The sequence below is a fragment of the Saimiri boliviensis genome, chromosome 2 (genome assembly GCF_048565385.1).
Source record: "Saimiri boliviensis isolate mSaiBol1 chromosome 2, mSaiBol1.pri, whole genome shotgun sequence".
NCBI lineage: Eukaryota > Metazoa > Chordata > Mammalia > Primates > Cebidae > Saimiri > Saimiri boliviensis.
Window position 1 is genome coordinate 133,719,039 of NC_133450.1, and position 18,452 is coordinate 133,737,490.

General features: G+C 44.9%; 1 pseudogene and 1 gene segment (V, D, J or C); both read right to left on the reverse strand.

Moving 5' to 3' along the window:
* Positions 1 to 18,452, reverse strand: part of LOC104650424 (immunoglobulin heavy variable 3-23-like) — a 97,428-nt gene that overhangs the window by 23,182 nt on the left and 55,794 nt on the right.
* On the reverse strand, positions 2,116 to 2,600 carry LOC101052781 (immunoglobulin heavy variable 5-51-like; annotated as a pseudogene).

Below are 18,452 nucleotides of genomic sequence, written 5' to 3' on the forward strand. Positions count from 1 at the left end.
ATGCAAGAGTCTTCCTGCCACTGCTCCTTCCTTTATATTCCACCGCCCTCCACCGTGGATCTCTGCCCTGGGCGAGGTTAGGGCCTTCTGTGGCCTCGACTTTCAGGTCTCCATTTGGGAGTGTGTATCCCAGAGGCAATCTCTCCCCTCGAACTCTGCAGACCCAAGCCCTTCACCTGTCTCACAGTGTAGGCTGTGATTTTTCAGAAAGTTTGTAGATTATTTCAGTGTTTCTGTTCAGTTCCTGCATTGCTTCTTAAAAATAAGTCCACAGTGTTAACTTTGCCACCTCAGCTTGTCCTTCCCAGTGGAAGAGGTATGCTAGCAATGCCTCTAACCTGCCTTCTTGGAAGGTAAGTTTGATTTTGCATCAGCGACTTCACTGAATCTGTTCATTAGTTCCAACCACTTTTTGGTGTAAACGTTAGGGATTTGTGTAAGACCATATAATATATAAAAATAAATTTAAAATTTATTCATTGCTATGTGAATGACGTCTATTTTTTATTATTGCCTGTCTATTCTGTCTAGACACCCCAGTGCTAGGTTGAGTAATATTGGTGATACTGAGTATCATGTCTTGTTTCTAGTCTTAGAGGAAAACAAAATTTTCCTCATTGAGTATAATGTTAGGTATGGGCTTGTGATATGTGGCCTTCTTCGTTGTGTTGAGGTCTATATCTTTTATGCATAATTTGTTCAGACTTTTAGTAATGACAGTGTTGTGGATTTCGACAGAAACCTGTTTGAATTTATTGACATGGACATGTTTTTAGTCCTATAATATTTTAATTTGATATATCACATTTATTTGTGCAGGTTGAAACTTCATCATATCCTAGAGATAAACCAACCTGATCATGGTGAATCATGTTGCTAATATGTTTAATTTTATTTGTCATCACTCTGGAGAGTTTTGGAAACTATGATAATCAGGGATATTGGCCTGTAATTTTATTACTTGTAGTGTCTTTTCCATGCTTTGGAAATGGGACCTTCCAAAATAACCTTGGATATATTTCTTCCTCATTATTTTGTTGAAAAATTGAGTGAAGATTCTAGTTTTTTAAATGTTTTATGAAATTCAGTAGTGAAACAATCAAGTTCTTGACTTTTCCTTGATTTGAGGTGGTTTAAAAATCACAGACTCAATCTTTTTACCATGGATCTCTTCAGATTTTTCTTTTTTGAGATGGAGTCTGACGCTGTCACACAGGCTGGAGTGCAGTTGCTTGATTTTGGCTCACTGCAACCTCCACCTCCTGGATTTAAGCAGTTGAACCTCCACCTCCTGCCTCAGCCTCCTGAGCAGCTGAGACTACAGGCAAATGCCACCACTCCCAGCTGATTTTTCTATTTCCAGTGGAGACTGAGTTTTGCCATGTTGTCTAGACTGATCTCAAACTCTGGACCTCAGATGATCCACCCACCTTGGCCTCCCAGTGTGCTGGGATTATAGGTGTGGGACACCACACATGATCCAGATTTTTTATTTCTTAATGGTTAAGTTGTGATAGGTTGTATGTTTTTAAATTTTATCTATTTATTTTAATTTATCAAATTTTTATGAAAGAAGTCTTTATTACACCCAAATACTTATGAATTGGCCAAAATTTGGGTGTATTTATCATTGAAAGGAAAATGACAACAAAGAATGATCAAAACAAGAGAACCTACTAATAGTTCAAAAAGGGATTAAATGATTTTGTAAAATTAAGTAGAAAATAAAAGGAGGGAGTGAGAGAGGATAGTAGGGAGAATAGCCAGCAATGATTAACTGTGTAAAATCTTCACTAATTAAAAGACTGTCATACTTAACAGCTGCCTGTTAGACAGCCTTTTGATGTTAACCATGTAATATACTCCATGAACGACCTTCTAGAACACACAGTGGGAGCCCCTCAGAGAATAAACTCCCAGGAGCAGGTCCCCCATCCAGTTGCCATAGGGGCTACAAACCCTCCCATGTTGTTCTCTGGTTCTGGCTCCCGAGGACATAAACAGCCAGTGATTCCTCCCAGGGGAAATGGAGAGGGGGGCCCTGGGGAGGCGTCTCTGGCAGCTCACTCTGCACTTGCCCTGTGGGGGGTTTTAGATGGGCTCAGTGCTGGTTTCTCACACTGTGTCTCTCGCACAGTAATACATGGCAGCGTCCGAGGCCTTCAGGCTGCTCCACTGCAGGTAGGCAGTGCTGGTGGACTTGTCGACTGAGATGGTGATGTGACCTTGGAAGGACGGGCTGTATCTGGTATCAGAGTTACCAGGATAGATCATCCCCATCCACTCCAGGCCTTTCTCAGGCATCTGTTGCACTCAGCTGATCCAGTGGCTGTTAAAGCTGTATCCAGAAGCCTTACAGGAGATCTTCAGAGACTCCTCGGGCCTTTTCACCTCTGCTCCGGACTGCACCAGCTGCACCTCGGCACAGACACCTGTGTGGGAGATACAAAATTTGAATCAGGGACTACCTGTGCCCTCAAACCCTTCTTCTCTGTGACCTCAAACCCTGGGTATCACTGACCTTGGAGAACAGCCAGGAGGAGGGTGAGGACGGTGTTAGACCCCATCCTGGAGGAGGACAGGAAAGGAAGCCCTGAGATCCCAGCTGCGTGGTGAGGGAGACGCACTGTGTAGGGGAGCCCTGGGTTTAAGTGGGGAGACCCCACTTGAATTTGCATAGTTGACGCCCTGGCCTGAAGGGAAGAGTCTACAGGGTTTATAACCCAGAAATGCAATTGCAGACAAAAGGCCGGCCTGCGCCTCCTGAGAGAGGCAGAATAAGGTCTCAGTAATTCCTTACATCTCTTCGTGCCCCTCCCACTCTTGTCTGTGCTTCTAGAAGAGCCATACCAGGGCCTCCCTTCTTCCACACTTCTCTGTGACACGGGGAAAGTGGAGAATCTAGATGAAATTATGTGTATTTAAAAATTAGAAATAGAGCCAGAAGAGGCCATGAAGAGAAAAGTCAGATGCACATATGCCTGATAACAAGAGCAGCCAAAAAACTACTCTCCATTCCCTGGTAATTTCCGTGACTATGGCCTGGGCCCCCAACAAGGGCAGGACCACCCAAGGCCCTCAACAGTCCTCAACTTGATTAACTTGTCAGACCTTCACCCACGCAAAATCGCACATCTTTCCTGGTCATTTTGTCTTCTAGATTTTACACTCTGCCAATTCAACATAAATAGGGAAAGCTTGCTTTGGTCTCTGAATTGCTAATGGACCTGAAGAGATTCCCATTGCTACACCCACTCCTGGCAGTGCTGTTTTAAGTCCTTTGTGTCAACCCCAGCTCCTTTTTGTTCAATTCTTTCGTTCTTTACCTTTTATTTTATGTTATCCACATTGCTTGGAGGAGGCCCTTAACTATCCCATTTCTGCCCCATTTTCTTGTGAACCACACTTATTTCCTTAGCATCTTTTGATTCAGATGAAAAGCCAAGGTGACACAAACTACACAGGTTCTAAAATACTTGCAAGATTAGTCAAGGGGATTATACCTGAGGAGCAGAAGCAAAAGGACTTCCCTTTACCATAGCACAGGCCACGAGCTGTGTAAGGTGCAGTGTGGGGAACACTCCCGTGTGAGACCCCTAAAAGGCATGAGTCTCCCTATATGGTGAGTTTGATCCCAAACACAGTTTCCTACTGGAGGCAGTCGAGCTATCCGGAAATATAGGAACTGAAAGATGAATGATCAGTTTCTAATATCAACCACAATATCATTTGGGCCTAAAACTATGCGTTGCTGCTAGACCGAGTGACCCCCTGCCGGCAACCGGTTCCTGCTTTTAACCTTTTCATGACTTTAAGAATAATCCTTAAACCTTACTTACCAGACTGCCTTGTGCCCTAGATAATGGTTTAACTGTCAATATTTGCAAAGCAAAATGCCACTATAAGGGATGGCTTTGATTCCTGACTCAGAGATTCCTGAATGGGGAAATTGAGTTAAGTTGAGTTAGGAGTAGACGAAGGAGAATCTGGTTAAAAGATATTCTGATAAGCAAAACCAGAGATACCTGCAGCCAGGAGGAATAATGTCTGGATGTGAACAAGCTTTGTGATCACAGGAAATTGTTACCTTTTACAACCACTGATTGTGTATCTGACTTTTCAATTGTATAGGCCATGTAAGGTAAACATTTGTATTTCCTCTTGCAACCATTGTGTATTTGACTTCTCTATTGTATAGGCCATGTGAGGTATACATTTACATTCCTCTTACTATGACGTAAACCAGAGCCAAGAAAGTGTATTTATTCCTGGCCTTTGAAAATAAAATTTGCTGTTTAGGCACAGCCTATCAGCCCTCCAGACGCCTCGCTTTCTCTCTCTCTGTCTTTATTATTTTCTCAGGCGCACTCCTTCTTCCAGGTATTGGGACCCTCTTGCAGGTCGAGAGACCCCCGGGCAGACGTGCCTACCCGTCCGGACGGTCCACGACATTTGGTGACCACGACACGGGGCCTGGACACAAGGGATTACAGTGACGCACATCAATTAAGGAGTGAGGCTGCAGCAGTAAGTTTTTGAGTTGTTTTCTTAATCGTGTATATACAAGTGTTGATTTTCAAGTTTTCAGGCTGGAGTAAAACATGGGGCATTTAGATTCTAAGGAATATAAGTTATTTATACATTTTATGATTAAGACTAGAGGTCATGATGTAAAGTTTAGTCATGTACAGAAATTTTTGCAAATTGTTCGTGAATTGTGTTCTTGGATCCCTGAAGGTAAAAGTTTGGATGAAAAAGCTTGGGGACTTAATGGAGAAAAGATTAATCAATTTTGCTTTCAAGGTAATAATCTACCTCAAACTATTGTATTGACTGCTGTTTGGAGAAAGCTTTGTGAATGTGTTTGTCCATCTGTTTCTCTCTTAGAAAATTTGACCACAGAAGTTTTGCCTCTGCATGATTGGGGCGGGGGTACTCACAGTGGGGCCAAAGGCCCAGAAACTGCTAGCTCAGTTTTAAACTGACATTTTTTTTTTCCTTTCTCTGCCGACTGCAAGCCCCACCCGCTCAGCTCTCAGGCAAGCTACACCACCTCAGGTGGCCAAATTTGCATCCAAAATACAATTTAAGAAAAGCTTTCTAACTCTGTAAAGCAAGTGACTTGTTAGCTCATTAAAGTGTGAGGCCTGCAACTATAAGGTTGTTGGTTCAAGTCCTCAGTAAATCTAGTTTTTTTAGAAAAATTAAAGTTATTGTTTGGGCACCTCGTGGAATATTTACTCTAACTCCTGATAAGCCTATTGCGCAGCTTCTTGTCATACCTGTGAATACCTCTATAGGGAAACCCCTTTCCACTGAGACTTGAGGTTGCTCCGCTTTTGGATCCTCAAATCACACTTATTGGGTGCAGTCTATTACTGCTTCTTGCCCTGAATTGACTATATGGATTGCTAGCAAGCCTTTTAAGGGTCTGCTAGATGCTAGAGTTGATATTTTTGTTATTTCATCTAATCACTGGCCTTTACAGTGGCCTTCCTCCCCTTCTATGACTTCTTTACAAGGAATTGGAATGAGCAATAATTCTGAACAATCTACTAATTTATTAAAGTGGACTGATGCTTAGGGACATGAGGGATATTTTCGTCCTTATATCCTTCCAGGACTCCTGTTTAATTTGTGGGGTCGAGACGTTTTAGAAGCGATGGAAGCAAAACTTACTACTGGAAATTTTGCTTGGCAGATTATGAAAAGACAAGATTACCAAGAAGGAAAAGGCTTAGGTAAAAATTTACAGGGAGCACCGGAGCCTATTTCTCCTTCTCCAAAATATGACAAACGAGGTTTAGGGTATTTTTCCTAAGGGCCACTGATTCTCTTGATGCCCATGCTGATCCTATTTGCTGGAAATCTGATTCCCCAGTTTGGGTAGAGCAATGGTCCTTGTCTCAAAGATTTCTGCCGCTCAAGAGTTGGTTCGGGAACAGCTTGATGCGGGTCATTTTTGGCCTACCAAGAGTCCCTGGAATTCTCCTATTTTTGTCATTAAAAAACGTTCTGGTAAATGGAGACTATTACAGGACTTAAGGAAAGTTAATGAAACCATGGAAATTATGGGGCTGCTACAACCAGGCTTGCCCTCTCCTGTTGTTGTGCCGAAGGAGTGGCATCTTATAGTTATTGATTTAAAAGACTGCTTTTTAAGCATCCCTCTGGCTCTGGCTGATTGCAAACGTTTTGCCTTTAGCATTCCATCTACCAATTTTGAGAGGCCTTATGATAGATATGAATGGGTCGTTCTCCCACAGGGAATGGCAAATAGTCCTACTTTATGTCAATCCTATGTTGCCAAGGCCATTTACCCAGTACGTCAGGACTTTTCCTGATGCTCTGCTATTGCATTATATGGATGATTTGTTGCTGGCTGCCCCTTCGCAGTCTCTTTTATTTCAGGCATATGAACTCCTAAAACATTGTCTTAATAGAGCTAATCTTATCATTGCTCCAGACAAGGTTCAAACTGTTACTCCTTATCATTATCTTGGAAGACTCATTGAGTCTAACCAGGTCTCCTTTAAAACTCCACTTTTGTCCACAGGTAATCTTAAGACTTTACATGATTTCCAAAAGTTTTTGGGTGATATTAACTGGATTCGCCCTAGTTTAAAACTTACAATGGGTCAACTTAAGCCCCTCTTTGATATGTTAAAGGGTCCTTCCAAACCAACCTCTCCTAGATCCTTATCAGATCCTGCTAAACAGGCTCTGCAACTTGTGCATGACACCCTCCGTCAACAAAAATTGAGCAGAATTAAAGACAATATGCCATGGTGTTACTGCATTCTTCGCACTGCTTACACCCCTACTGGAGTTTTTTGGCAACAAGGGATTTTGGAATGGATCCATCTTCCAGCCAGTCGTGGTAAAGTTATTTCCCCTTACTTTGACCTGGTGGCTACGTTGGTTGCTAAGGGCAGGCAACGTGCCTTAACTTTGTTTGGCACTGATCCTTTGAAAATTGTTGTCCCATATACTAATGCCCAACAGCAGTGGCTGTGGCAGTTTTCTGACTCTTGGCAAATTGCTTTTGCAGGTTTTTCAGGACAAATTTTATGTCATTATCCTGCTGATAAACTACTACAATTTTATTCACAGTGCTCTCTTATCTTTCCACAAACCTGCCTTAAATCGCCCTTGCCTTCTGCTTCTTTAGACTTTACTGATGGTTCCTCTTCTGGGATTGCAGCTGGAACGGTCAACAAACAGCCATTTTCCTTCCAGACAAATGAACATTCGGCAAAGCGTGTGGAGTTACTAGCAGTCCAGTATGTTTTAGAAAATTGGGATACGCCCTTAAATATCTATTCTGACAGTCAGTATGTGGTTAATTTGATACAAAATTTAGAAACTGCTCCTCTTTCCTTTTCAGACTCCTCTCCAATAATTCATCTCCTCCTTCCCTTGCAGCAAGCGGTGAGAAAACATTTTCATCTTTCTTTATAGGACATATCAGGGCTCACTCTACCCTGCCTGGCCCCCTGACTGAGGTTAATTCCTTTGCTGATCAACTTACTCAACATGTTTTCCCTGTTTTATCTCCTATCCAACAGGCCGAGGCTTCTCATGCGCTGCATCACCAAAGTGCGCGCAGCCTTCGTTTGCAATTTAAGATAACTAGAGAGCAGGATCGACAAATTGTTAAAACCTGTATGGCTTGTTTCCCTCACCTGCCTGTTACCCAACATTACGGGGTTAATCCTCGAGGCTTGCAGGCGGGCCATATTTATCAAATGGATGTCACTCATTTTGCACCCTTTGGTAAATTACAGTATGTACATGTTACCATTGACACCTATTCTCATTTTGTTGTGGCCTCTGCTCATACAGGTGAAGCTGTGAAGGATGTTATTTCTCACTGTTTACAAGTTTTCTCTATTATAGGATCCCCCAAGATTTTAAAGACTGATAAGGGTCCTGCCTATACCAGCAAAGGTTTTGCTAACTTTTGTTCTCAGTTTCAGATTTGTCATCGCACTGGCATTCCCTTTAATCCTCAGGGTCAGGGCGTTGTGGAACGCTCCCATGCTGTCCTCAAAACTTTACTACACAAGCTCAAACAGGGTAGTACCCTTCACTTTATTCATAAGACGCCTCACAACTGGTTGCGTCATGCCTTATATGTCCTCAATTTCTTAACTTTGGATGCCAATGGCTTCTCCGCCGCCAACCGTTTCTGGCACCCTCAGGATAAGGCTACGGCTGAGGTCTTGTGGAAAGATCCTTTAGCCAACCAATGGCATGGACCAGATCCAGTCCTCATCTGGGGATGAGGACATGTTTGTGTTTTTCCCAGGTCTGCTTCCTCGCCAATTTGGGTGCCTGAACGTCTTGTCAAGCATGGACCAGTTCGATGGCAGAGCAAACACCCCAATTCCTCGATTTCGTCACCTGACACTGACACCGCCACCCCACCAGGAGACGCCGCCACCTGCGATGGGCACAACGAATCTGCACACCGTTCCACGGCAATGCCCTGCCGACCTGGTCTCAACTTCGCCGTCTGACTGCTGAAGCGACCCAGCTTGTTCTTGAACAAGGACACTCCCGTTCCCCTGCAGTCATGTTTATTGCCATGATGGCCATATTGTCCTGCCAGGTTTCCCCCTCCCATGCTCACTCTGCTGATTCTTCTCAAATCCTTTGGGCTTATGTCCCAGACCCTCCTATCCTCCGTCCTGTTACCTGGACTGACCCTGCTTTTCCTGTTTATTTGAATGATACTTCTCTTTTTGGCTTCCCTTCCTCCACCCATATTACCCCTCAAACTGCCAATTACTCTTATTTTGCCTGAGCTGCTTCTCCCCCTATGTGTTTTTATGCGTCGAAAATATGGGACCAACTCGCTCTCAGTATTCGCATTCCCCTCTTACCTATTCTCCCCTCTACCAATGGTCCCTTTTGCTTTGAATTAGGAATGAAGCATCTCACCACATTTGAAGGCCCTTCTGCCCTCCTTAAGGGCAAAACCTCTTTCTATGCTAGGGACTGGCTTCTCACCTATCTTGGTATCAAAGAGTCATGGAATTCTTCCTCTCCTGATTTCCCATCTATTCCCCGCTCTCGCTGTCATGTTGTTAACTCCTCTCTTGACCCTTCTCCTCCCTGGAAACTCTGCTACCCTAAACACCACACTGCCCTTACCTATACCCTTTCTAGTGGTTTTACTCTTTATGATTGGTCTCTCCCTGCGCCGCTTTCCACCTCCTTTGATCGGTACCAGTCCCCTGGTGGCTGGGCCACTCCTATTTTTTCTACCTCCTCTGGCCGCACCTATACATCTCTCTGGTGTCTTTTTACTGCTCTTACCCCTAGTTATTGGAAGGCCGGTACCCGCAGTGTTTCTTACCCTTCTTGTTCCCAACATTATGTTCAAGCCTGTGTTGCTTCTCCTTACGCCTTACTCTATGGTCATATTAACATTTCCGTCTCTTCTGGTCACTACCATATTTCTTGTCCTTCTTGCACTCTTACCAACTGCATTGATTCCTCTATTTTTCCTGCCCATACTATTCTCGTCGTTCATCAACCCCCTTATGTTATGCTTCCTGTTAATGTTTCTGGCCCCTGGTATGATGAATATAGCCTGCAAATTTTACATGACATCTGTGATTTAATTGTCTGCCCCAAATGTTTTCTGGGCATTCTGATTGCTAATATTTTGACTATTGTTAGTGTTGTGGCCATGGCTGCCACAGCAGCTGTAAGTTTAGCTCACAGTATTCAAGCTGCCACATTTGTTAACCATCTAGCCCACAATGTTTCTGTTTCTTTGGGTACTCAAATTGATATTGATTCTAAATTGGAGGCTAAGCTTAATGCTTTAGAACAAACTGTTACTGTTTTGGGTGACAAGGTTCATAATCTTCAGTCTCGTCTCCATTTCCGTTGTCATGCTGATTATAATTCCATTTGTGTTACTAGTGCTCCTTATAATGACTCAGAATGGGACTGGCCTCTGGTCCGTGCCCATCTACAAGGCATTTGGAGTCACAACAATCTGTCTTTAGACATTTTTCACTTACAGCGTCAAATTCATGCTATTGACTTTTCTCGCAGACAGCTGCTGCAGGATGCCACCATTGCCCTTGACATTGTGGACACGTTGTCCTCTTGGACTCATGGTTTTCATTTACCTTCCCTTTCCACCTTAATTGGCATTGGAGGTTTTCTCCTTGTACTCATCATTCTCTTGCCGTTCCTCTTCTGCCTTGTGTTCTCCTCCCTCCAGCACCTTCAGCTCAAACTTTTTGAGCTGCATTTAAAAACAAAAAAAGAGGGAATTGTGGGGAACACTCCCGTGTGAAACCCCTAAAAGGCGTGAGTCTCTCTATACGGTGAGTTTGATCCCAAACACAGTTTCCTACTGGAGGCAGTCGAGCTATCCGGAAATATAGGAACTGAAAGATGAATGATCAGTCTCTAATATCAACCACAATATCATTTGGGCCTAAAACTATGCGTTGCTGCTAGACCGAGTGACCCCCTGCCGGCAACCGGTTCCTGCTTTTAACCTTTTCATGACTTTAAGAATAATCCTTAAACCTTACTTACCAGACTGCCTTGTACCCTAGATAATGGTTTAACTGTCAATATTTGCAAAGCAAAATACCACCATAAGGGATGGCTTTGATTCCTGACTCAGAGATTCCTGAATGGGGAAATTGAGTTAAGTTGAGTTAGGAGTAGACAAAGGAGAATCCGGTTAAAAGATATTCTGATAAGCAAAACCAGAGATACCTGCAGCCAGGAGGAATAATGTCTGGATGTGAACAAGCTTTGTGATCACAGGAAATTGTTACCTTTTACAACCACTGATTGTGTATCTGACTTTTCAATTGTATAGGCCATGTAAGGTATACATTTGTATTTCCTCTTGCAACCATTGTGTATTTGACTTCTCTATTGTATAGGCCATGTGAGGTATACATTTACATTCCTCTTACTATGATGTAAACCAGAGCCAAGAAAGTGTATTTATTCCTGGCCTTTGAAAAATAAAATTTGCTGTCTAGGCACAGCCTATCAGCCCTCCAGACGCCTCGCTTTCTCTCTCTCTGTCTTTATTATTTTCTCAGGCGCACTCCCTCTTCCAGGTATTGGGACCCTCTTGCAGGTCGAGAGACCCCCGGGCAGACGTGCCTACCCGTCCGGACGGTCCACGACAGTGCAGGCAAAGCAATGACCGTCAGCATCAACAGAAATTCCCAGCAGCAAGTTATGCAGAATGTGAAGCATCAGCCTCCCCATCTGGGGAGCCCACTTTGTATTTCAAAGAAAGTAAAGGAAAGTTTACTCTCAGGGCAGAGAAACTTTACACAATCTGGGATCAGCTGAAGTCATCTGCAATGTCACTGTTGTGTGCTGTGGGTCCAGCCTCCTCCCAGACATGCCCCTCCCTTCTGCAGCACACAAAACCAAAGAGAATCTGCTACATCAGTCATTCTCAGTACATTGGCTAATATTGTTCATGTTCTAATGAGAGTAATTAATGATATTAATCATATCATGAAATGATGCCACTCTTCCACACTATCCTCCCTGTTCTAGCTCTCTAGTGGATTTCCCTCCACAGCCCAACCCCTGGGCTACCTTCTGTGTGGCTACTGTATGTTGTGTGTTTTTCTTCTGGACAACTGTATTCACCGGTGGTGGATGGGAGTGTAGCAGCCTTGGCTCACAGGGCACAGTGCAGGGCTGGATGCAGCATCTTTGTATTTTATTTTGGCTATCACAGATATGAATTGCATATTCAGGTTGTTATTCATTATTTTACTTTCCTTTTTGGGGGATCACCTCCTTGGGAGTTGTGTCTATCATTTCAAATCTCCATGGATTACTTTTTCTTCCTGCTAGTTACTGGAGCGCACAGGCCATCTCATGCCATGTGACTCTGTAGCCATCCGGGCGTTGGATGTCTTTTATGCCACCCTTCCTCATCCTTTGATATTATAAACAATGTTCTAGCCATGTGTCAGTCGTCAGGGTCTTTCTAGCAATTTCCACCTTTAGCGTAATTGTGTTGAATGTCCCAAAAGCATCCTCAGGACCCATAGTCAGTAGAAATAAAGCACTCAGGACAAGCTGTCGTTCTCATGGGTACAGCTTTATTCTAGAAGAGACATGTGAATTTTAATGAGCAAATGCTCCAGGAGGAAGGTTCTGAGAATCCAAGCATGAGCTCCCAGGTGTTCTTTCCCTGAGGAGTCTCTTGTCCCCAATTCTCCCAGTGGTGATGAATGACAGCACATGTGAGGCATTGTTCACAGGGAAGCTCACCTGAGTGCTGGTGCCCAGTGCGGTTTATTGGAACCCCTCACAGATGTGTGTGGCACCTGCACACCTCACCTCCAGCGCTCAGACAAGAGCTCCTTCAGCAATGATGGGTACTCACCATAAGTCATTATGGAAACAGCTAGGATACGGTGCACCCAGGATACACACACACACACACACACACACTTTTTAAATAATAAAAATAATAAGAATACAGGAATGTTTTGGAAGTGATTGCTGTGGTTATGACCTTGATGGTGATAATAACTTTGCAGGTATACACTTACTCCAAACTCACTGAGGTAAGGATGTTAAATAATGTATAGTTTCATAGATGTAAACCTTACCTTAATAAAGTGGCTTCAAAAATGTTACCAGGAGGAGTATGACAGAAAAGCAGATGTCATCTCCCAGGAGCTGAATGTGGACCTGGCTTGAGAAAGGATATTTTCAGGAATGTTCAGGATTTGAACACCCCAAGGCTGCTCGGTAAACTTTTCCTTTACACAAGTCCAGGTGAGATGGAAACAGGCTGCTGGGATAAAAGGCTCAGAAGAAAGCAGAGAAGAAGTGGTGGACAGGGTCTGACCCCATGTAGGGTCACCGTAGATGGGAGGCTCTACTGAGAGCTGTGGATGGACAAGAATGTGGACCAGAGGCAGGAGGAAGACAAGGGAGGGGGCTCTTCCTGAGCCAAGAGATATTTCACAGAGGGTGTGGGCAGGGGCCATGCACAAGCACAGGTGATGTCATGGAGCAGGGGAGCCATCGGGGTATAGACCCAGGACAAAGCATAAGAAATGTGGACATTCCCAAGGGGGCAGGCACAGAAACAGTGACTGGCAAGCCTCTGTCTTGGGCTCTCATCCATCTATGAAAGTTGAAGTTAGCTGATGTTACCACCCAGACAGAAATGACTGAATCTCTGAGTGAGGACGGATGTAAGTGGTGCTGCCAGGGGAAGAAACCCTGAACCTACCGGCCACCCTCCTCCTTCACACTGCCCGGCCTGTCTCCTATCTCCAAAGCTTGGAGGTTCTCATCCTTGTCCAGTGTGGGAGCCACACTCAGTCCCTAGAACCCTCAGGGGGCTTCCTGACATGCTCAGCTGAGTCTAACAAAAATATGGCATTTACAAACAAGTTCTCTATCTGCATGTCATCAATGTGCTTATGAGGTTTCAGAGGAAATGAAATAAGTGAAAAACAGACTTTATGAGGCTGTAGAAAAATCAACAAATCTAAGAGTTTTTTTCTAAAAAAATAAAATAGACAAATTCTTAGCTAGATTAAGAGAAAACACGAGAATCCTTTAATAACCAAGATCTGAAATAATAGAGAAAGCATTAGAATTGATAAAGCTGAAATTTAGAAGCAATTACAGATGATTGCTCTGACATTGTTCAAAGTTGTCTCAATCTGCCAGGGACTAATGGCATTCCTTGTCACGGAACCCAAGAAGGGGCATGAACCACACAATAATTGGTGCTCACAGGTTCTGGACAAACTATCAGCAATCCAAAACACAAGAGTATAGAAAAAAGAAGCATCTGCTTCTATGCAGTGTGCAAGTGTTCTAGAACATTTCAGGAGATTCTGACACTAGATTTATGCAGATTTATGGTAACAATTTTGTCCTTAAAAGGTGCACACCAATAATAATAATAAATGTGACAACAATTGGTGTTGTGTTATTATTTCTATCTATAATGATGGTAATTTATTGAGGCATGGTAACCTAAATGTCCTAATTTCTGAACCCATGGTTCTAACTGAGCAGCAATCACTGGCAGCTGAGCTCCCCCACATGGAGACACACCTGACTCCATAAATCTGCCCTCAGGGGTCTCTGCAAGCTCTAAGCTGTGGAGAAACAGCTTCCACCTCAGACACAGTTGGATAAATCTCTGCTTTTTCTCTGAGGAAGGTGAGGCTTAGTGTGTGGAAAGGACCAAATTTGATCTACTCAGGATCTCTGCAGCTGAATTAAAACCAAGGTGTATGATAACCTTGTGATCTCAGCTGGGATTGAATAGTTTCTTAAGAGAAAGCCAATGCTCTGCTAAATCCATACTCAAAATTGAGACATAATGCATGTGTTCAGGAGAAATGTGGACATTGCAGCTGTTTGAAGACTGTCTTCTTGCTCCTCTATGTCATCCGAGAGAAGCATTAAAATCATGGTTTCTACATAAAAATGCATGGGCAGAATGTTGGCCCTGAGACTGCACCTCCCACTTCTCCACCATCAGGGAAGCCATCGATCAGGCGCCCAGCTCTGATAGTGACACCCATGACCTGGTTGATGCAAAGACACGTGCCCTGGGAGCTCCTGCAGACAGTGACTACACACAGTGGAGACACTGAGGCGCGTCTGCTGCTGGAACACAGGACTCATCCCTGACGGGTGGATTTGGCTCAGGGAGGCATCAGCAGTTTTACTAGTCTTAGAGTGGATCACGAGGTAAGTAGGCGGTTTTATCAGATGCCTCTGATACTTATGTCTTTGTCATCAGTTCTGCACCCACATCCCACAGTTTCCACAGCCCCCCTGGCCTCCTGTGACATCTTCTGCCTCCATTAGTGATGCAGTCCTTAGGGGCATACGAGAATGTTTTATTTTATTTTTTCTAGTAATGAGCTTTTCCAATCCAGAGGCCTCAGTGGTAGGCAGAGAACCTACCATAAATACAGAGAGGCTCCAGGACAATGGTTTTGATGCAGAAGAACCACAGACTCCGACAGGAAAGCAGCCCTTAGACTGCACGTGCCCCTGCCCCTGGGCGGCCCCTGTCTTCTGTGGGTGCCGAGCACTCCCTGCAGCCGAGCCACCCCTGTGTCCTGCCGGGCGGTCTGGACGTCCCATCACGGTGTCTCCTGCAGTTATCCACTGCCGTGTTCTTGGTTCTCAGGGGGCGGTCTGGACGTCCCATCACGGTGTCTCCTGCACAGTTATCCGTTGCCGTGTTCTTGGTTCTCAGGGGGCGGTCTGGACGTCCATCACGGTGTCTCCTGCACGGTTACCCGCTGCCGTGTTCTTGGTTCTCAGGGGGCGGTCTGGACATCCATCAGGGTGTCTCCTGCACAGTTATCTGCTGCCATGTTCTTGGTTCTCAGGCTGCTCATTTGCATGTACGGCATCAACGGGGTGTTGTCTCTGGAAACGGTGAGTCTGCCCCTAACAGTCTGCTTCGTATTGATGACTTTCCCCACACCACGTAACTGCGACCCACTCCAGGCCCATCCCTGAGGCCTGGCAACCCAGCGACTCTCATAGCTACGGAAGGTGAATCAAGAGCTTCACAGGAGACCCTCAGGGGCCCCTCTAAGCTACACCAACTCTCCCCCAGGCTCCATAAGCTGCAATTCACACTGGCCACTTGCAAACACAGATATAGATATTCTGGTTAGAAACTGTCACAGCTATGTAATGTTTCTTTCACGTGCTGGACCTCAAGGTCCACGGTCACCTTTGGGGGCCGTGGTCTGCTGTGAGGTCATGGCACCTGCTCTGCCTTCATGGGCCTGCAGCTGTGGGGAATGATCAGGAGAGTGACTTCTTACTTTTTGCTCACCAGACAGAGTTTGGCATGTTTAATTCTGTGAAGGCACCCGATGCTCTGAAAAAATGCAAAGTACACAGGTAAGGATTGATGAAAACAAAAACTAGCAATTACATGCCAGATATAGGTGATGGGGAAGAAGGCAGCAAATCACATTGCCACGTGTGTACCTTTGCAACAATCTTGCAGTTTCTTCACATGTACCCCAAAACCCAAAATGCAATAAAATGAATAAATTTAAAAAAATAAATAAAAGTCTTATAAAAAATCAATGGCATTTGGATGTAATTTTCCTCAAAAAATTAAAGACAATTGTTGTAATACTGCTATTTTTAAATTATATGGTAATATATTCTTAAGTAGCCTATATACTGCCAACCACTGTGAGTGTGTGTGTGTGTGTGTGTGTGTGTGTGTGTGTATGTAGAAAGAGAGAGAGAGAGAACAAAGATAATAAGAGAAACTCCAAAAAGGAGATACATTTTACATGAAGTATTATAATTTATAAGGTCCTTGAATAAGGTGGAAGATGATATCTTTAACGGTCACATAAGCTGGAAACAACAAATTGCTGCACTAAATATGATTATATATCTATATAAATTCCATGTTCTAATTGTACTGTGCATGTACCTCAGCATAGGCATAGTGCAGAGTATCTAGTGCTGAAATGTGAGGGTTCCAGGAAACCCATTCTCCAGCCTGGGCCCTGTCTTCATGGAGTCCGAGTGCCCTTGGTGGTCCTGGGCCCCTCTCCAGGGAAGTTTGTGGCTGGGGTCACACTGACATCTTCTACGTGTGTCTCTCACAGTAATACACATTGTGGCATTGTTGGTCACAGAGCTCAGCGGCAAGAACATTTGGGTTTTGGACGTGGATCTGCAGATGGTGACTGAGCTCATTAGGAGGGGGTCAGAACTTGTGCTCCTTCGTGACCTATGCCCTGATCCACTCCCTGACCTGAGGACTGGGGGATCCAGCTCCCGTAGGAAGTGCTGGTCATGATGGAGAATCCAGAGACAGCATAGGTGAGGGAGGGACCTGGGAGGCCTCGCCAGGCCAGTGAATGACCAGGAAGCACAGTGGTCAGTGTGCACAGGTTCTGGACGATGTACTGAAATTCCTACGTACACACATTTTGGTAAGAATGGAGAATTTACTTTTGTTCAGCTTGTGAGATTTCTAGACAATTCAGTAGATTCGGAGATAAAATTCAGGCACATATATGGTATACCTGCAACCAAATTAAAAAAAAAAAAAAACTGCTTTCAGAGGAATGAACATTGAGCTATTTTATTTTACTAGAAAGAGGGTGATTTTCAGAATAGAAGTGAAGCATGATACCCTAATAGCGTGTTAACTCTGAAATCACAGTTAATTCTTAGCAGAAATCAGAGGCAGTGGAGGTAACCCCTCCTGAAGGAGAAAACACCTGATTCTATAAACCTGACTTGGTGATCTCTGCAGGCTCTGAGTGCACAGGACCAGCCCCCACCCCAGACTCAGGAACAGGGAAAGACTCTGCTCTTTCTGTGGGAAGGAGAAGCTTCGTGTGTGGAAAGGTACAAACTTACTCTATTCTAAATCTCTGTACATGGACAGAAACAAAAGAATATGAGAACCATGTGGACTCACTGTAGATGCAGCAATTCCTCATGAGAAAGGCGATTGGTGGTTGGATCCCACACAGAATTAAGGAAGAACCCATTGGGGGTCATTGTAGAGATTGTCATTATTTGCCAACTGCATGCCTGCTTCTCTACGTCCACTGAGAGAAGCAAGTAAATTCGTGGTTTCTAGATACAAATCCATAAACAGAGTCCTGTCCCTGAGAACGCTCCCCGTTCCTCCAGCATTAGGAGCCCAGGACCCGGAGCCAGCTGCTGCTCTCTGACATCCGTCACCGGGTTTGGGCCAAACACACACTTCCCGGGAGCTCCTTGCAGACAGAGACTGAGCAGCGGGGACGAGAAGGTGGGTGTCTGTGGGGCACACAGCCGGTCCCTGATGGGTTCCTATGGTTCAGGGGTGTCTGCTGGCTGTGCCGGACTTAGTGTGGACCTCATGGTACTTAGGGAGCCCCATCGAACTCCCCATTTCCCCTTCACTGCTTGTGAAACGCGAATCCTGGGCGGACAGTGTCCACAGCCTCACCCGGCCTCCTGCACACTTTTCTTTCTCCATCAGTGGCACCTGCCCTGGAGCATGTGCTCATGGCTCTTGCTATAGTAATAAACGTCACAAACGTAGAAGCCTCAGTGGTAGGGACATAACTGAAATACACAGACCCTCCCCGGGGAACGTTACACTCAGAGGAAGCCACAGGCCCTGAAGGAGAGCAGCCCTTGACCTCCACCTGCACCTGCCCTGGGCGACCCCTGTCCTCGGTTTATCCTGAGCGCCCCCTGCTGGTTCCAGGCACCCCTGCAGGAGGTTTGTGTCCGGGCCCACACGGGCCTCCCCTCACTGTGTCTCTCACACAGTAATACACGGCCGTGTCCTCGGCTCTCAGGCTGCTCATCTGCAGATACAGCGAGTTCTTGGCGTTGTCTCTGGAGATGGTGAATCGGCCCTTCACGGAGTCTGCATAGCCTGTGCT